General features: G+C 46.0%; 1 long non-coding RNA gene across 1 annotated transcript; it reads right to left on the reverse strand.

The window, feature by feature from the left end:
* Window positions 1–14,231: 14,231 nt before the first annotated feature.
* On the reverse strand, window positions 14,232–17,524 carry LOC123443031. The gene is made up of 5 exons (XR_006630550.1): window positions 17,437–17,524; window positions 16,964–17,031; window positions 16,700–16,804; window positions 15,395–15,523; window positions 14,232–14,538 (listed from the first exon to the last, which is right to left on the reverse strand). It is a non-coding gene; the product is annotated as an uncharacterized LOC123443031 (long non-coding RNA).
* Between the last annotated feature and the right edge of the window lie 2,150 nt (window positions 17,525–19,674).

Below are 19,674 nucleotides of genomic sequence, written 5' to 3' on the forward strand. Positions count from 1 at the left end.
TCGGGATCACCCGGACACCCAAGTCGCCGCAGCGCCTCTTGTTGGAAGCGGCAGACAAGTGGGGGTGCCGTGTTTGGCCCCCGCCCTTCGCAACGAGCGAATGCCCACGGATTTTAAAGGGCCAAGAAAGGTGCCTAACTACACTCCGGACCTTGAGCCGGCGTCGTGGGTCGAGAGTTACGAAATCGCCATGGACATGCTCGATGTAAGCGAAGCAGTCTGCGCCACATACTTCACAATGATGCTCGAAGGGACAGCGTGAACTTGGTTAAATAACTTGCACCCCAACTCCATCCAGACTTGGGCTGAATTAAAGAGTGTTCAATCAAAAACTTCCGAGGAACCTGCGAATGCCCGATGACAATAGTCGATTTACAGCACTGCGTTCAACGCCCGGATGAGTCGGCCCACCATTGGTCGCGGCGGGTCGCAGAAATCATTCACTCGTCGGACGGTATTACGGCGGCTCAGGCTGTGCTGATCCTAGAGCAGAATTGCCACTACGAGCCCTTGGTGCAGAAGTTGGGGTGACTCAAGCGAAAGGTCCAAGACATGGGAGAGCTAATGGACACCCTCACTAGGTACGCTGAGGCGGACGACACCAAAGATCCCGGAGAGGATGGTGGCAAAGCCAATTCGCCAAGGAAAGGTGAGTCATCCAAAAATCATACCCGGTTCCAGGGACGCGCCCGCCATAATCATGGAGCGAATAGCAAGAGAAGGCAGCAGGAAGAGTCTTCGGACTTAGCCGCCAACACCAACACCAATAATGGCAACCAGCGCCAGAAAAAGAATAGGGGTTACAGTGGCAAAAAGTCGTGCAACTATAATGAGTTACTCAAGGGCCCATGCCCGCACCACGCCATGGCAGACGGACCGGCGACTCATTCCTGGGAAGACTGTTACGTGATGCGGGAGTTTCGGGCGGAGGCGATCAAAAAAGGGCAAGGCGGTGACCCGGACCAACGGCAGGAACAGTTTGGTGCACCTAATCAACGCCAGAACCCCTTCGGCGGCTTCCCCGAACCCGGGGCTCAGGGTGGCTCGCAGCCAAGCAGTGGCCAGTATCCGGTGCATCACCAACGACGGTATAACCCGCTTGGAGTTTTTCAACAACCACCCCCACAGGGGGCTTCGCAGGGGCAAGACGACAATGGCGGCTTCCACATCAACCCCAAGCAGTTAAGCAATGGGCAGTACCACGTTTTCACCACCAATGTCTGCAGGCGTGATAAAAAGGTGAGTCACCGAGCGTACAGTGTATCCGAGCCGGCACTCCCTAGATACCTCCACTAGTCCGAGCAGACTATATCATGGAGTAGGGAGGATCACCCGCCAGGAGTTGACAATCCCGGCGACTTAGCGTTGGTCGTGGCTCCCCAAGTTGGAGGATATACTTTATCGAAGGTACAGATGGATGGTGGCAGCAGCATCAACATATTATACTTCGACACCTTCCAAAGGATGAACCTGTTGGAGAAAGACTTGATGCCCTCAACCACGGTATTCCACGGGATTGTCCCAGGTAAATCGGCGTATCCCATAGGCCGAGTTAGGCTCATAGTTGTGTTTGGAACGGCGTCTAACTACAGGAGTGAGTCACTTATGTTTGAGGTGGTCAAGTTAAAGAGCCCCTATCACGCGCTGTTTGGGCGACCGGCTTACGCCCGGTTCATGGCTCACCCCTGCTATGTTTATCTTAAACTCAAGATGCCTGGTCCTAAAGGACCCATCACGGTTGATGGTGATAGGAGGATTGCAAGAGAGTGTGAAGAAGGGGATGCGGCTTATGCAGAAGTCGCCTCTGCTGTGGAAGAGCTTAAATATCACCAGGCCAATGTTGATCCGGCTGATATGTCACCTTTAAAGAAGCCAACGACAGACGCTGAGCCGCCCCTCAAGTTCACACCAACAGATGACACTAAGACAGTGGATTTTGTCCCTCGCAACTCAACCAAGCAGTTCACTATTGGGACGGGTCTGGACCCCAAATAGGAAAGCGCGCTCATCGAATTCATCCGTGAGAATCGGGACATCTTCGCATGGAAACCTTCCGGCATGCCTGGTGTGCCGAGAGAATTCGCTGAGCACCATCTTAATGTTGACCCAAAAGCAAAACCAATTCAGCAATATCTTCGAAGGTTCAATGAGGAACGATGCAAGGCAATCGGAGAGGAAGTTGCCCGTCTCTTGGCCGCCGGATTCATCGTAGAGGTCTTCCACCCCAAATGGTTGGCTAACCCGGTCCTGGTGCTCAAGAAGAACGGTACCTTCCGTATGTGCATTGATTACACGGATCTTAACAGAGCTTGTCCAAAGGATCCTTTCACCCTTCCCCGCATCGATCAAATTATTGATTCAGTGGCGGGATGCGAACGTTTGTGCTTCCTGGACGCTTATTCCGGATATCACCAAATCAAGATGGCCATGGAAGATCAGGAGAAAACGGCTTTTATAACCCCCTTGGGGCTTTTTGCTATGTGTCCATGCCATTCGGACTCAAGAGTGCAGGGGCGACTTATGAGCGATGCATCCAAAATTGCCTCCGTGGCCAAATCGGACGCAATGTCCATGCCTATGTTGATGACATTGTGGTTAAAACTCACAGGAAGGGAACGCTACTAGGAGATCTCAAGGAAACTTTTGATAATCTGCGGGTATATCAGATGAAGCTTAATCCCACCAAGTGTGTCTTTGGTGTTCCTGCAGGGAAATTGTTGGGTTTTTTGGTGTCTGAGCACGGCATTGAAGCTAACTCAGACAAGATCGAGGTGGTTACTTCCCTTGGGAAACCAGCGAATATTAATCAAGTCCAACAGATGGCGGGTCGTATTGCGGCTTTAAGTCGCTTCATAAGCCGTCTAGGAGAAAAAGCTATTCCCCTTTATCAATTGCTTAGGAAATCTGACCATTTTGTTTGGATAGACGAAGCCAATGAAGCCTTCGAAGCCTTAAAACGGCAGCTGGTCAACCCGCCGGTCTTGGCCGCCCCGACTGAGAAAGAGCCCATGCTTTTGTATATTGCCGCAAACTCCAAAGCGGTGAGTGTGGCGGTGGTCGTCGAAAGGAAGGAGGAAGGGAAGGAATATCCTGTGCAGCGCCCGGTGTATTTCATCAGCGAGGTGCTAACCCTTTCCAAGCAGCGGTACCCACACTGGCAGAAGTTAGTTTATGGGGTCTTTATGGCAAGCCGGAAGCTCAAACATTATTTCCAAGAGCATCCCATCACGATGGTTAGCTCCGCTCCCCTCGGGGACATCATCCAGAATCGGGAGGCGACAGGGCGAATCGCCAAGTGGGTGATCGAACTTGGGCCGCACCACATGCGATACACCCCTCGCACGGCTATCAAGTCTCAGGCCTTGGTTGATTTCGTCAATGATTGGACTGAGTTACAGATCCCGGAAGATAGGCCTGACCTTACATACTGGACTATTTATTTTGATGGATCTAGACAGTTGGTAGGCTCGGGGGCTGGCGTGGTGCTGATATCGCCTCAAGGAGACAAATTCTGTTATGTCCTCCGACTCATGTTTCCATGTACCAACAACGCTACGGAATACGAAGCTTTGCTTCATGGCTTGCGACTCGCCAAGGAGATGAACCTTACGCGGGTCAGATGTTTTGGCGATTCTGATTTGGTGGCTCAGCAAGTTTCAGGTACTTGTGATTCTCGGGACCCCTTGATGGTGTCTTACTGGAGGGTTGTGTCTGATGTGGCGGGTCACTTCCATGGCTATCAGGTCGATCACATCGACCGGCGCCTTAACGAAGCAGCTGATGCCCTTTCACGTCTCGGTTCCCAGCGTAAGCCGGTTCTCCCTAATGTTTTTCTAGATACTCTGCATAATCCTTCCGTAAGGTTGCCCTCGAAGGAGGAGTTGGCAATACCAGACCCTGAGTCTCAGTTCGTGGCGGCTCTCCATGTTACGCCGGATTGGGTTCTTCCGTATCTGGCTTATCTCGCCCGAGCTGAGTTACCTATGGAGGAAGTATTGGCTCACCAAATTGTTCGGCGAAGCAAATCCATGGTGATCATCAATGGCGAATTATATAAACGAAGCACTTCCGGGGTTTTCCAAAGATGTGTTTCCTCCAAAGAAGGGTGCATAATTTTAAATGACATTCATTCCGGAGATTGTGGGCATCATGCCGGGTCACGCTCCTTGGTTTCAAAAGCGTTCTGTCATGGTTTCTTCTGGTTGACGGCCCATGCAGACGCAGAGGAGATAGTTCGTCGATGTGATGGATGCCAGGGTTATGGACGACAGGCCCATGTGTCGGCTCAAGAACTAAGGATGATACCCATCACTTGACCTTTCGCGGTCTGGGGTTTAGACATGGTTGGCCCCTTTAAGATGTCGTCCAACAAGAAAACTCATCTGCATGTGGCGGTTGATAAGTTCACCAAGTGGGTTGAAGCAGAACCTGTTGGAGCTTGCGACGCGGAGACAGCAGTCAAATTCTTGAAAAAATTGATCTTCCGGTTCGGATATCCACACAGCATTATTACTGATAATGGCACTAATCTGTCTCAAGGAGTGATGCAGGAGTTTTGCCATCGTGAGCACATCCGGCTTGATGTTTCTGCGGTAGCTCACCCGCAATCTAATGGACAGGCGGAGCGGGCGAATCAGGAAGTTTTGCGAGGAATCAAACCCCTACTCATGGTTCCCTTGGAATGTACCCCGGGGTGTAGGGTTGAGGAGTTTCCTTCAGTACTATGGAGCATCCGGACCACCCCGAACCGTTCTACGGGTTTTACTCCCTTCTTTCTGGTATATGGAGCAAAAGTCGTTCTTCCCACTGACATTAGGCATGACTCGCCCAGAGTCGCTGCTTATGTGGAACAGGACAACAAGTTGGCGCGTCAAGACTCTTTGGACGCCTTGGAGGAAGCACGCGATTTGGCTGCAGCCCCATCGGCCATTTATCAGCAGGACTTACGGCGTTATCACAGCCGCCGGGTCAAGAGCCGAACTTTTCAAGAGGGCGACTTAGTACTTCGACTAATACAAGATCGTACTGGCATGCATAAGTTATCACCACCATGGGAAGGACCGTTCGTCGTCAGCAAAAACCTTCGCAACTGGTCCTACTATCTGGTGGATCTACGGCCTGATTGGCCAACCACGGAGGCTGAGTCAACTCGCCCTTGGAACATAGCCCACTTGCGGCCCTATTACACTTGAGCTATTAGCTCTACATTTTGTAAGTTTTTCATTTCTTATAAAGCAATAAAATTAACGCCTCCCAGCTTGGGGGCTTTCCTGCTAATTCATCTTATTGAAAGGTATGGATCTTTATTTTTATTCATCAACAAGTCGCCCAAACATGGACGCTATCCATACCAAAGAGCTTAAGTCGCCACGATGCACTTATTACAAAACTGGGTATCGATAAGCCAAAGAGGATCGAAGTCGCCACAAGCGCGTGATTCAAACATAGGCGCCTTATATGATTCTGTGGATTAGGCCGACTTACTTGAGGGTAGTTTGTTCTCAAGTCGTTTTGTGGTAATAGCGTATACGCTTCTACAATCCTATGACGGTCTTTCCCTTAATCATAGGTCACTTGGGGGCTTCCTCTCACTGAGATCAGCCTTACTACCCATTTGGCTTGCGAAAAATTACCGCATTACAAATGGTTATACTGGACTGTGTGTTGGCCAAATCGCCATATGGACCCGTGAACTCTTGGCGAGTTATTCCGCTCATGGACCCTGAACTCGCCTTGGTTAAAACATGTCTGGTACCGGCAAGCGCCTCACATGGAAAATAGAGAAACCATTGGTTCATTGAACCCGCTTCACTGAAGCTTGACTCGTGCCTGATCAGCCGGTCTAAATACTTGAGCTTTTGATACAAAAGTCTCCCTCAGGTAGCACTTGAGTTTATTTAACTCGTCCTATCCTGTCGCGACCCGATGAGCCGACGAAATTGCTATTTTTGACCTTCCTCGCACTGCCACAAGGTCTTTCAGACTTTTTTATGACTCGCCTCAAATATCTTGGGTTGATTATTATTTATTATCATCCATTACTCACCGAGATGGTTTGATATATGTTTTCAAGCCTAACAGGTTGATGATCAAAATCATTCTAGCCATGGCGGGTCAAGCATCATAAAAACACCTCGACGGCGGGTCAAGCATTTTAAAGCGCCTTAAGGGCGACATAAGGGTTTTTCAAGACATCACAGAAGCAGTTTTGATCTCTAAAAAGACTTATTACATGGCTCATATGGCCAAATCTATGAAGTTTTATTCTGCTGATGTCCTCGGATCAGCCTGTTGCGAGCTCTGGCTGACTTCAATTTGCAAGTCGCCCAGTACCCAGTTACACTTGGATAACACGGCGAACTCATCTTCATCATTCAGCACTGATGAGAGATCCACTTCCAAGTCAAAAGGATTCTTGGGTCGACGCGGAGTTAAGCTGGTCGTTACAAAGGTTGGCGGGTTAACTTTCTTGTTCTTGTTGTCATAGGCGGCTTGGTATTTTGATAAATCCAAACTTGGAGTAAGTTGAGTCGCTGCCAAAAGGGATTCTTTGACAAGACGCTGGTAATCTTCTTCAGCAAATTCTGACCCGTCATCCTTGAGCTGGGGAAAGCCCGCCGCTACTTCTTCCAGGTTTATTTCTGGAGCATACGCCAAACACCGACTCAGCGTAGTCAGTGCTCCTTTTCGGGCGGCAGACCGAGTTAGCTCACCGATTTGAGGAGGAAGATTAGATAAGCAGCCAAGCATCTTATTTATTGATGTTATGGGTTCCTTGGCACCCATCATTGCTTTCACGGTCAGCACACTTCCGGTATACAGTTGCTCCATCAACGTATAAATCGCCTTCAGCATCAGGACACAATCATTCTGAAGATTGGCGGCTCTCGGACCTGTGTAAGAGGTAATGATGGTCAGCGACTTCTACAAGCTATTTATTTACAAAGTACAAGGTCAAGGGTTGGTTTTTAGCAAAGACGGCTTGCGCCATGTTGGAGATATGTCGCTTTAAGCCGGCCAGCTCTTGTTGCACATTATCCAATTTAGCTTCAGCTTTTTCTGCTCGCTTTATTAAGGCATCTTGATCAGCTTGAGCCTTTTTTAAGTCGGCTTTTAGCTTCTCCATCTCAAATAAGATCAGTTGACACTTCTCTTCTGATTTTACCCGGGCATCCTGCTCATCGGTTAAATTTTTCTTCAAGTCGCCAAATGCTGATTCAGTTTGGGTAAGTGATTCCTGTCAAAATATATAGTCAAGGGGCAAGTCTCAGAATTATTGCAAGCAACATCCCTGACACTTGGGGGCTAATGTATAATTTTTTAGACAAATTATACAGTATCAAGACCCGGTTCATCTTTTTACAGATGACCCGGCCCTTGGGGGTTACAGGTCGAAAGTTTTCTTGAATTATCAAGACTCGGCTCATCTTTTTACAAATGACCCGGCCCTTGGGGGTTACAGGTCGAAAGTTTTCTTCAATTATCAAGACCGGCTCATCTTTTTACAGATGACCCGACCCTTGGGGGTTACAGGTTGAAAGTTTTTTTTTCAATTATCAAGACCCGGCTCCTCTTTTTACAGATGACCCGGCCCTTGGGGTTACAGGTCGAAAGATTCATTTTTACTATCAAGACCTGGCTCATCTTTTTACTGATGACCCGGCCCTTGGGGGTTAATGAGGATAATACAGTGTGCAATAAGACGTACCTCATGTTTGTTCTTGAGCATAAGAAGCAGACTTTTTTCCATCTCATAACTCGCCTCCAGGCGACTTGCAAAGCCAGAGCAAAGTTCTTTGAAATCAAGATTCTCATATTGGGAGATCTTAGCCTTGGAAAGTTCATGCTCAAAAGCAGGTTGAGCTGATGATGATACATGCTTCGATAAAACTGATGTGGCCGGCTTAGAGAAGCGAGTGCCGGTGATGACTACAGCGTCTGGGTCTTCTGCTGTTTTCAATGGACTTGGCGGGTTAGGCGTTTCCATGGTTTCCTTGGGCGAGCTTGGGAGATCCACTTGATCTTCAGGTTTGTCTTGGTCCGGGTTATCCTGGATCGGCGCCGATTTTTCAATAGGCTCTGAAGCTGTAATGGGAGTTGACCCGCCAGTTTTCCTTTTCTTCGTCTGTGCCCTAAGAGGAGAAGAGGGTGTTCTTAAAGAAACAGACATTGCCACCATCAGGACAAGGTAAATGTAATAAAAGACTTACCCTGGGACGCGGATCATCGGTGGGAGTGCTGACATCACTGAGTCACCGGATGAAGGAGGAGAACTCTGCAAAAATAACACTTCAAGATGTGAGCGAGTTATAAACACGATCCAAAAGGAAATGAAGAAGTGCTATTAAAAGATACCTCATTTTGCCTTTTCTTGGTTCTTGTTGGTCACCCGGACACCAAGTTTCCAGAATGACTCCGAGTTTTCCGATTTGAGGCATGTTACGCTTTCTTCAGAAGGAAATTTGGATCCAAACAAGCATTTGGGTGTGAGAAGGGAACTTTCCCACAAATTCGCGTGGCTGGCTTAGGTGGAGGGGAAGATGAGTCGGAGGAAACAGAAATTACCTCTATGGAGTCTTCCTGGCTTTCATTTTCCTCATTCTACACAAGAGTTACACAGGCGTAAATACAAAACTGTCAACAATGAATGGCGAGTTAAAAGAGGATGGATTTTTACCTCTGAAAGTACGTTGCCGACTTGGGATTCATCGGCGTCAGATGGCTCAGTGACGGCGGCTTTGCCTTTGCCCTTGGACTTCTTCCTCGGGGGCGGCCTGGCTTGCTTCATGGCCATCTTTTTTGGCCTCTTGGACCAGAATTTATCACCTTTCTGAAATGGCATATTTTATAAGAGGCCATAGTTCAAGTAAGACGGAAGGAATAAAGCAAAAACGGGTTAAGTTATTTACCTTTGGTGCCGGGTTGATCTTGCAGAACGGCTTAAGACCTATTTGGCCGCATTTTGCCGCGGGTTCGCCGGTCAACTTCTTGATGATGGTTACAATATCACTTTCTGTCAGAGCTGTGTGGAAGTAGCACTGGGGGTGATCCAGGGTGCCCTCAAAATCACACATTAATCCGTCCCGGCGACTTAAGGGGAGGATATGCCATTCAACCCAGCAGCGGATCAAGTCAACCCTAGTAGGGCCATTGTTTGTCAGAGATCCTAACTCGGACAGCACTGGGATAAAGTCTGACTCCTCTTCTTCGGTGAGCTTATCTGGGAGTTTGAAATTTGTTGGAAGGCGATCTTCCCTATAACCGAGAAGCTTGTTCTCGCCCTCGGGCGAAGTCTCCTGGCAGTAAAACCAAGACTCGCTCCAGCCTTTGGGATGGCTTGGCATGGCGAGTGACGGGAATGAACTATCCCTACGGCATTGAACATTGACACCTCCAAGCTCCAAGCTAGGGCCATTGGAAAATTCTGTTTGGCGATTCAAATGGAAGAAGTACCAGAATAAAGGAACTGAGGGTTCCATCCGCAAGTAGGCCTCACAGAACACTTGGAACTGGCATAAATTGCTTATCGAGTTGGGCCCTAAATCCTGGAGGCGGACATTCATAAAGGTCATGGCATCTCTGAGGAATTTCGATCCGGGCGGCTTAAAGCCCCGTTCAAGGTGTTCAACAAAAACAACTATCTCCCCTTCCTTCGGGTTGGGGATTTCCTCTCCTAACCCGGAACGCCAACCGATAACCTCTTGAGGGTCCAGATTCCCCATTTTTACATAGTTGTTAAGGAGAGCATCGTCAACCTTGGTTGGGAGCCAATAACTTTTGAAAACAGTGCCCATGCTACAAAGGGATAAAATTACGGGTAAATTAACACGCCAAGCATCTACTAAAAATGGTGAAACTAGTTCTTTTGACTCACCGAACAGTTTGCCTGATGGCTGAGGGAGTTTTTTGACCCGCCGGTAAAGGTCCGGGTCAGGATGCCAGGGCGACTTATAAAACTCTTACTACTTAAGGGAGAGGTGTTTCAGAGCTTTAGTAGTATTTGCCAAGATGGTGAAGTATGAAATTATAAACACGTTTCACTCGACAAGTGATAAATTATGGATCTACTGGACAGACATAAATGAATGCGAAAAGGTCTGGATTAAACGACCTGTGACTAAGGTGGGAACAGTACTATTGATCTGGTGAAATCTTTCCTAAGTATACAAATCAAGGCCGAACAACTAAAGGTATGGAAAACATTGCTGTATTCGCTACCATCACCGCCAACTAGTCGGGAATTACGAAGCCGTTCGAGATGTTCCAAAAACACAGTGGGCATGAACCTCGAGAAACTTAGATCTGCCTTCAATGGCGGGATGCTGACCTGGTAAATGCGGCTGGAGGCGTCCGAAGAAGGATTCGCCGCGAGCGTTGCGCGTTCAGCAGCTTCCGGACGGCGGCGAAGATCTCGGACGGTGACGAAGATCTCAGGCGGCGACGAGGTGCTCGACGGTGGCGAGGCGTTCGACGGCGACGAAATGCTCGGCCACGACGAGGTGCTCGGCGGCGATGAAGTTTTCGGTCGGCGTCGAAGCTTTCGGACGACGTCGAAGTCTTCGGGTGGCGGCGGAGCTCTCGGGTGGCGATGAGGCTCTCGGTGCGACAGCGAGGAAGAGAAGGGCGACAAGATGGGTAGGTGAAATGTGCCCTGTCCCTTCTTCCCGCCTATTTATCGGTCGGGCGCTAGGATCGAGGCGCCACGAGCGGCAATTGCCAAGAGATAAAGATTCGCCATGATGGCGCCCCGAAATTTTTGGGATGGCAATACCGAAGGATCCGTTGGAGATTATGTCATCATCTCTTCCGAGATTCAAGGGATAAGAAGGCGCCAACAAGAAGTGGTTTGGCACTTGAGTTTTTCCGCAGCAGATGGCGGTTTAAGTGTATGGTGCATAAGAAGAGTGAGATGAATCGCCCCTAACTGAGTGAGGATATTGGCGTGAAAGAAATTCAAGTCAATCCGGGGCCTAATGTTGGGGATATTATCTGTTGGGTAACTCGCCCTAGTTGGGCCGGGTCACCAAAGATGGCGACTCATCTCCAAGTGGTTTTGGCCTTGGCCCAGCGAGGTCGGAAGTCGTATGGCGGTTCAGGACCTTCGGGAGGAGTCCATAGTAGAGAAGGTCTCCAAGTCTTGGAAAGATGGCGACTTAGAGATCGGAAGAGTCACGATTTGTGTAAAGGAAAGGACCCTTGAAAACCCTAAGGACTCGACCTGTATATAAAGGCGAGTCCCAGGGAAGGAGAGGGCAGGTTAGAAATCATCGAGTGCTTGGTCAGACGAGTTACGCCCCCTTGTAATCGAAACATCATCAATACAAACTCCAAGCAGGACGTAGGCTTTTATCTCTTCACAAGGGGCCGAACCTGGGTAAATCTCTGTCTCGCTCCCACATAACCCCTTTGAGTCGCCACCATGGTGCGATGGCTCCAACACTAAGTCCTTTCACGAGGACATCTGCCGTGACAAAACCACGACACCTTTCTTGAAACTAGTGGTTTTATTTAGCATCAATATTTGATGCTCCTTTTTGATTTCTACTTCTGCGACTTTCAGCATCATGAATAGCTCGGAGATTGACTTGTTCATTCCTTGCATATTATAGTTCATCACAAAGCTCTTGTAGTTAGGTGGCAATGATTGAAGAACTCTGTCAGTGACCGTCTCCGGTGGAAAATCAACTCCCAGCTGAGTCAAACGGTTGTAGTACCCCACACATTATGAGTATGTGTTCATTGAGAGAATTGTTCTCCTCCGTCTTGCAGCAAAGAATTTATCTGAGGTCTCATACCTCTCGATTCGGGCATTAGCTTCAAAAACTAACTTCGACTCCTAGAACATCTCATATGCTTCATGGCATTCAAAACGCATTTGAAGTCCCGATTCCAAGCCACACATCATGACGCATTGAACTATTGAGTAGTCATCCATGTGCGCCTGCCAGACATTCATAACATCTGCAGACGTCGCTAGAGGGGGTGCTGCCTTAAGCAGTGCATCAAGGACGTAAGCCTTTTGCAAAGTCATGAGGATAATCCTCATATTACACACCCAGACTACATAGTTGCTTCCATCATCTTTCAACTTAGCTTTCTCCAGGAACGCATTAAAATTTAGGGGAACTACTGCACGAGCCATCAATATCCAACATAATTTGCAAAGACAACTTAGACTATGTTCATGATAATGGGTTCAATTAATCATATTACTTAACAACTCCCACTCAAAATGACACCCCTCGGGTTGTTTGAGTGTGGCATGATCCAAATTCACCAACTCAAGCCCGATCATCACGTGAGATGAGGTGGTTTCAATGGTGAAGATCCCCATGTTGATCACACCTACTATATGACTCATGTTTGACCTTTCGGTCTCCTGTGTTCTGAGGCCATGTCTGTACATGCTAGGCTCGTCAAGTTTAACCCAAGTGTCCTGCATGTGTAAAACTGTCTTACACCCGTTGTACGCGAACGTAGAGTCTATCACACCCGATCATCACGTGGTGCTTCGAAAAACCAAACCTTCGAAATGGTGCACACTTGGGGATAACACAATTTTATCTTCAAATTTTAGTGAGGGATAATCTTATAATGCTACCAGCGTCCTAAGAAAAATAACATGCAGATAATAATCATGACATGATATGGCTATCATCATCTTGTGCTTTTGATCTCCATCTCCAAAGCACCGACATGATCTCCATCATCACCAGCATGACACCATGATCTCCATCATTGTGTTGTCATTGGGGTTGTTTCGCCAACTATGCTTCTACCACTATTACTAACTCATAGCGATCAAGTAAAGCAAAAAGGTACAAATAATTAAAGACAACCCTATGGCTCTTGCTGGTTGCCGTACTCATCGGCATGCAAGTCGTGATAATTCTATACAAAACATGATCATCTCATACATCACATATATCTCATCATGTCATCGGCCATATCATATCACAACATACCGTGCAAAAAGAAGTTAGACGTCCTCTGCTTGTTGTTGCATGTTTTACATGGCTGCTATGGGTAACTAGCAAGAACAGTTCTTACCTACGCAAAGCCACAACAATGATATTCAACTTTCTATTTAACCTTCTACAAGGACCACCTTTGTCGAATCTACTTCAACTAAAGTGGGAGAGACACGCTAGCCATATTTATGCAACAAGTTTCATGTGAGTCGGTGGAACCGGTCTCTTGTATGTGGACAAGTAAGGTTGGTCTGGGCCGCTTCATCCCACAACACCGTCGAATAAAAATAAGACTAAGCAAGTAAGCAATCTAAATATCAACACCCACAAACTTTTTTGTGTTCTACTCGTGCATGTTATCTACGCATAGACCTTGCTCATGATGCCACTGTTGGGGAACATTGCATGAGAAACAAAAATTTCCTACGCTCACCAAGATCAATCTATGGAGATCAACATCTACAATAGGCGGAGTGCATCTACGTACCCTGTATATCATTAAGCGGAAGCATTGAGAAACGCGGTTGATGTAGTAGAATGTCTTTACGATCCAATCATGATCCGTCCTGCGATCCAACCACGAATGTCCCGATCAAGTGCAGACCTTATGGGTTTGAGAACTATGCATACATGACCGAGACACCTCTACAATCAATAACCTATAGTCGAACATGGATCCCATATTGGTTCCCACACATTATACTAATATCTATATTGGTCGAACCAACGATGTCAAGGATTTAGCTAATCTTGTATGTAGTTCCCCTTCTTCATGTTATATTACTTGCCCGAGATTCGATCGTTGGTATCTCCATACCTAGTTCAATCTCATACCGACAAGTCACTACAAGAAATAAGGTCAATTATGACTCACTATATTGGTCATTGATTCGTCATTGTTGTTGTTTATTGACCTTTTTTAACCAAATTTACAAGGTCAACAGTTGGCCGTCAAGAACGAACAAACTTGACGTTTCTAAAATTTTGGTCATAGAGCTCTATTGACCAAAATTTTGGTTTGGTCATTACCCATTTGTTTAAGCCACGTAGGATCTGACGTGGCTGTGCTGACATGGCATTGCTAGTAACCAAATAGAATCATCATAAATTTCACAACCCAATTCAATAACCTTGTCTACATGGGCCTCCACCAATACTATTTTATTATTAAAAATGTCTAAATTATTTAGGCTGATGCATTATTTTACCAAAAGCATGTATATCTCAGGATAGGTCCATTAAAAAACAAGTACAAAATAATAAAAGATTGCAAATTAGTTTTATATATTTCATTTCAGTAGCACATCACATGAATTACAATACATCATCTATCGACTCCTCTACACATAAATATTTAAGGTCCAACAAGTGCACAACAAAATAGTTCTACAAGTGCAGGTGAACAGCAAAAGGGCCCAACAAGTGCATAATCACACATCAACATAGTTCGACAAAGATTGAATGAGAAACACAAGTTTTTATTGATCACACATAACATCAATGATAAACGAAGCTTCTTGTTCCCTCCTGACATGTCCTTTATTTCTTTTGGGTGCTTCAGATCATCCTGGTAATTCAAATAATCAAACATAAGAAAGCATACAAAATAATCAAATATTATAATGTACAAGTAATAAATAAATTAGAACTATTTCATCCTCCAACAGTGATAGTGTATTGAGCTCTGACTACGCATATGTTTGCATGTACTAGAGGCTGGGGCGCCAACTGGTGGCGCCACCTAGGTGGGCCTGTGCGCATCTATCTTATTTTCGCATATTCAGCTGTTACATCTAATAGCACCAATAACACATGATTGATCTAGTATTTTCGCTCCTATCAGTTCTACTTTTGAAGACACATACACATGACTGATAGCACTACACTTAAACTGTACAGATTAGCACTATCAGTTCTACTGGTGTTCAACCTCAGTCCAGATTAAAGCAGTTGATACTAAATGGTTGTGTGTCTGCAGAAAACAGCCATTCTAGTAAATCGGGAGACATAGTAGTCACAAGCCGTGACAGATCTGGAATAATTGGAAGCCTTGGATCATCAGGCATGCAATTAATGCATAGCTCAACAGGTTGAACACACACCTCAGGATCGATTTTGCAGAACAAAAATGTAGTTGTTTCCATGAAACTGAATGAGCTTGCCCTTGATGTGACACAGACCATAGCTATTGTACAGATCTCAAGACGAACATCAGAGGCATCCCTTGTACATATTTTAGCAATCTGTGGGATTGCTTTAGGTATTTATTACTGATAGTGGAAGGTTTTTTTTGCGAATCATATGACGAAGTTGTTTTTGTTTGTGACAGAGATCAAAAGAGAAGTGGTACTTGTCAAGATGTTTAGTCTTAGTACTGTATAGAAATATCGAATATGCAGTGAAGGTATAGGCATACGATTTACCATTGAGTCTCAGCAGTATATTTTTGCTCGTTTGATTAGATTCAGACGCAGGAAGAAAATGTAGTGTTGTGGCCCTCTGGCGCCATAGTTTGGATCCTGATTTATTATGGAGGCAAACTTACAGTGTACCTGAAAAGAGGAGGCTTATTAGTTACAGAAACTGTCTTTTACCAGTGTACAGGAGTTTATGCTGGTATAATCTGAGATCCTTGCCCTGCTTGGAGCTTAGAAAAATTGGTGGAGATGAGCGTTTATTCTCTTAATGTTGCCTTCCGTACTATATTCCAAATTGAATTTTCTTCCTAATTTCATTGATCTGCAGTGTAATATGTTTCCATCCATGTAGATGCTCTGCCTCTGGATACTAAATTGCTTGGGTAAGTCATATCACTGGCATGACTTAACACTAAAAAGTAGACAATATGCATAGGAAATAACGCAAATAGAGATTTAAAGAAGGGGATCAAAAGTAGACAATGTGCATAGAAAATAGAGATTGAATTATTCTGGTGTTGTACAGTAAGTCAATGGAAAAATCCCACTGAAATAGAAAAAAATATATTATTTAGTCTGAAACAACATTACATGCATTTTGGATCCGTACAGTTGTATCCAGCACATTCGTACTAAAAGTTTGAGAACTAATTGAAACTCCCTGAGTACACCCCAAGTATCCCAACCATTCTTAGTAAATTTTCAGATCCCATAGATACGTGGTTACCTCAAACTAGTTTAATTAATAAGACAAAAAAATGGTTGCAATTTCCTCAAAGACATAGCTGAAATCCAAAAAAAGATGCAACTGCAAAAAGAACAGCATGCGGACTAGTTTCCCAAATTCCTCATAATCATCACAGAAAGGCATATTTCAGAATTCACTAAGTACGCTTCATCACAGAAAGACATATTTCAGAATTCACTAAGTACGCTTCATCACTAAGTACGCTTCATCACAGACCCAACGCACAATTCACTAAGTACGCTTCATCACAGAAAGGCATATTTCAGAATTCAATACAGTTTGTTTTGACAACTCTCCTTCATGTCATAAAAAGGAAGAATGGAGGCGTATCATCAATCATTTCGCTCATATTAGTGCAAGATAATGTGAATCCAGTCAGGTAAGCCTTTGATCAGTAGGTTACAGGCTGACAGCCCAATAGAAATCATAGATAGCCTGAACAGATTCAATGAAACAGCCAAAGTACTATTTCGCATACAAGATCATTTAGAAAATCAACAACTGGCAAAGCACAAGGCAAGGCAGTGTATAACCAGGTACTAAGTAGCATTAATGAGCTTTACCGTTCCAAGAGTTAGCAAGCTTTTATTGATATAAGATCCTTCCTTCCAGCGTACTCCAGTTGTTTCTGCCCTTGAGCTCTCTGAACCAGCCAGATCGATGAGGTTCTACAAAAAAAGGAGAGAGAATGGAAGAATCAATATATACACTGGCATTATGGATCAAGACATGACAAATCTCTTTCACTAATATAAAAGTACATGTTGCAGACCGGTCAAATGGTAGCCTTGCATACTACAAACATATAAATTTCCATGCCTCATTACCAGTGTAAAAATTGTATGACTTCTACTACTTGGTAGATTGAAGTTAGTGGATCCAACATGTCTATGCTCTGCATTAGAATGAACACACTGATTAGCAAATAAACCGAATATCCTGGTCCACAATTGCGAAAATAAAATTCAACCAAAAAACAGTAGAAATATAGCTAATTCGGAACTAAGGGCAGATATATAACGAGCACATCTGCACCACTGGAAAGTCAAAGTGGATACATTTTATAAAATGAGAAATAGAGACAATGCGATCTGAACATAATATACATCTTGTATATCGCTACAAAAGACAAGCATTTGGTGAACTAAGACCAGCTTTTTAACTTTTCTGTAATGCTGAAATTGTCTTTCTACAACTCTGTTAGCCAGCTGCTCGAAGGGCCAGCGATCCAGAATACAGTCAATGGAGAGCCACTACATTGTCAAGGGAGAGGGTCCAGAGAGGCGCGGAGCAGGGGCACCTCCGGAGCTGCGCGGGCACGGGCGCCGACGCGGCCATGGCGAGGGAGTGGACGAGCCGCCTCAGCCTGCCCCCGCCTCCACCGCCGAACCCTCCCGCTCCCCCGCCACCGCAACCGAAGCCGCCGCAGGGCGCCATGTTGGGCAACTGCGGCTACGAGAAGGAGGCGGCGCGCGCGAGCATCAACGGGCTGGACGTAGAGAGAAGCCGCGACCGAAATAGCGGCGGCGCTGGCGACGAGCGAGAGGAAGTGGAGGGGAGGAGAGGGGGCGGGGGTTTGGGGGTCGCCGGGGTGTGGGATGTCGGGGGCGAGGCCAAGGCGCGGGGGCACGGAGCCGGGGGAGCCGGGGCTTGGGGCCGGGGGAGCCGGCGGCGGGGATGAATCGGGATGAGGCAGGGGCCGGGGTGCTGTGGATCTGGTGCATGTGAGAGGGAGAGACGTGATCTGAATAAAGATTCAGCCTATCACATGCGAGGCCACGGATCCCTCCCCAGAAACAGATCCTGTCCATCCACTCCTCCTACATCCAACGCTCCAAAACTCTTCCCTCATACAACACACCTCTATCACTTTTCCCTACTTTTTTTTCCATCGGTATCACTTAATGACCAATTTGTGCAATAGTATCATGACCTAATGGACACAAAAGGTCATAACGTTATGGGCTTTGGACCCTCTTAGACTTGCCATGACTAATTTTGGAATTTTGGTCATGGATCAATGACCAATTAAACCACCGTCATTTTTTTGTCATAATTGAGCATTTTTTTGTAGTGAGTCTTTTTACTCGTTTCGTAATACAAGATCCCGTGACTAACTCCTTAGTCACATTGCTTGCAAGCTTGTTGTGACGTTGTATTACCGAGTGGGCCCCGAGATACCTCTCCGTCATACGAAGTGACAAATCACAGTCTTAATCCATGCCAACTCCACACACACCCTCGGAGATACCTGTAGAGAATCTTTATATTCACCTAGTTACGTTGCAATGTTTGATACACACAAGGAATTCCTCCGGTGTTAGTGAGTTGGATGATCTTATGGTCATAGGAACACATACATTGGCATGCATAAAGCAATTGTAGTAAATTGGATACGATCAAACGCTATGTTTAAGGTTTGGGTCTCGTCCATCACATCATTCTCCTAATGATGTGATCTCGTTATCAAATGACAACTCATGTCTATGGATAGGAAACCTTAGCCATCTTTGATCAATGAGCTAGTCCAACAGAGGCATACTAGGAGCACTTTATTGTCTATGTGCACACACATGTATCTCAGTTTCCAATCAATACAATTATAGCATGCATAATAAATGATTATCATGAACAAGGAAATATGATAATAACTACTTTATTATTGCCTCTAGGGCATATTTGCAACAGATACCTGCTACTGCAACAAAAGACCTTCCAACGGCGCCAGAAATAGGTGTGTCGACGGCACCAGGAATCCTTCTGCTACGGCTACGCCTTAAGGGACTTCCTAGGCAAATATGCAAAGGATTTCCCCCATGGCCTTGGAGCCTTGCGTTGGTGTTCCCTCGAAGCGGAAAGGGTGATGTAGCACAACGGTGGTAAGTATTTCCCTCAGTTTGAGAACCAAGGTATCGATCCAGTGAAGGAGTATCACAAGAGCCTGCACAAACACAAAAAGCTTGCTCCCAACACTACGAAGGGGTTGTCAATCCCTTATAGATTGTTTGCCAAGTGAGAACTGAAAGCAGCAAAGTAACAAAGGAAAGTAAAAGCGAAAGTGGAAACGATAGGTGTGAATAGACCTGGGGGCCGTAGTGTTTACTAGTGGCTACTCTCATGAAAGCAAGTAGACGGTGGGTGAACAAATTACTGTCGAGCAATTGATAGAACCGCGCAAAGTCGTGACGATATCTATGGCAATGAGTATATCTATAGGCATCACGTCCAAAACAAGTAGACCGACACTTTCCGCATCTACTACTATTACTCCACACGTCGACCGCTATCCAGCATGCATCTAGTGTATTAAGTCCAAAAGAACAGAGTAACGCCTTAAGCAAGATGACATGATGTAGATGGACAATCTCATATCTACGATAGAGCCCACCTTGTTACCCTTGATGGCAACCACACGATGTGTGCCTTGCTGCCCCTACTGTCACTGGGAAAGGTCACCACACGGTAAGAACCCAAAACCAAGCACTTCTCCCATTGCAAGAATCATAGATCTAGTTGGCCAAACAAAACCCAAGACTCG

Source organism: Hordeum vulgare, chromosome 3H (assembly GCF_904849725.1).
Source record: "Hordeum vulgare subsp. vulgare chromosome 3H, MorexV3_pseudomolecules_assembly, whole genome shotgun sequence".
Lineage (NCBI taxonomy): Eukaryota > Viridiplantae > Streptophyta > Magnoliopsida > Poales > Poaceae > Hordeum > Hordeum vulgare.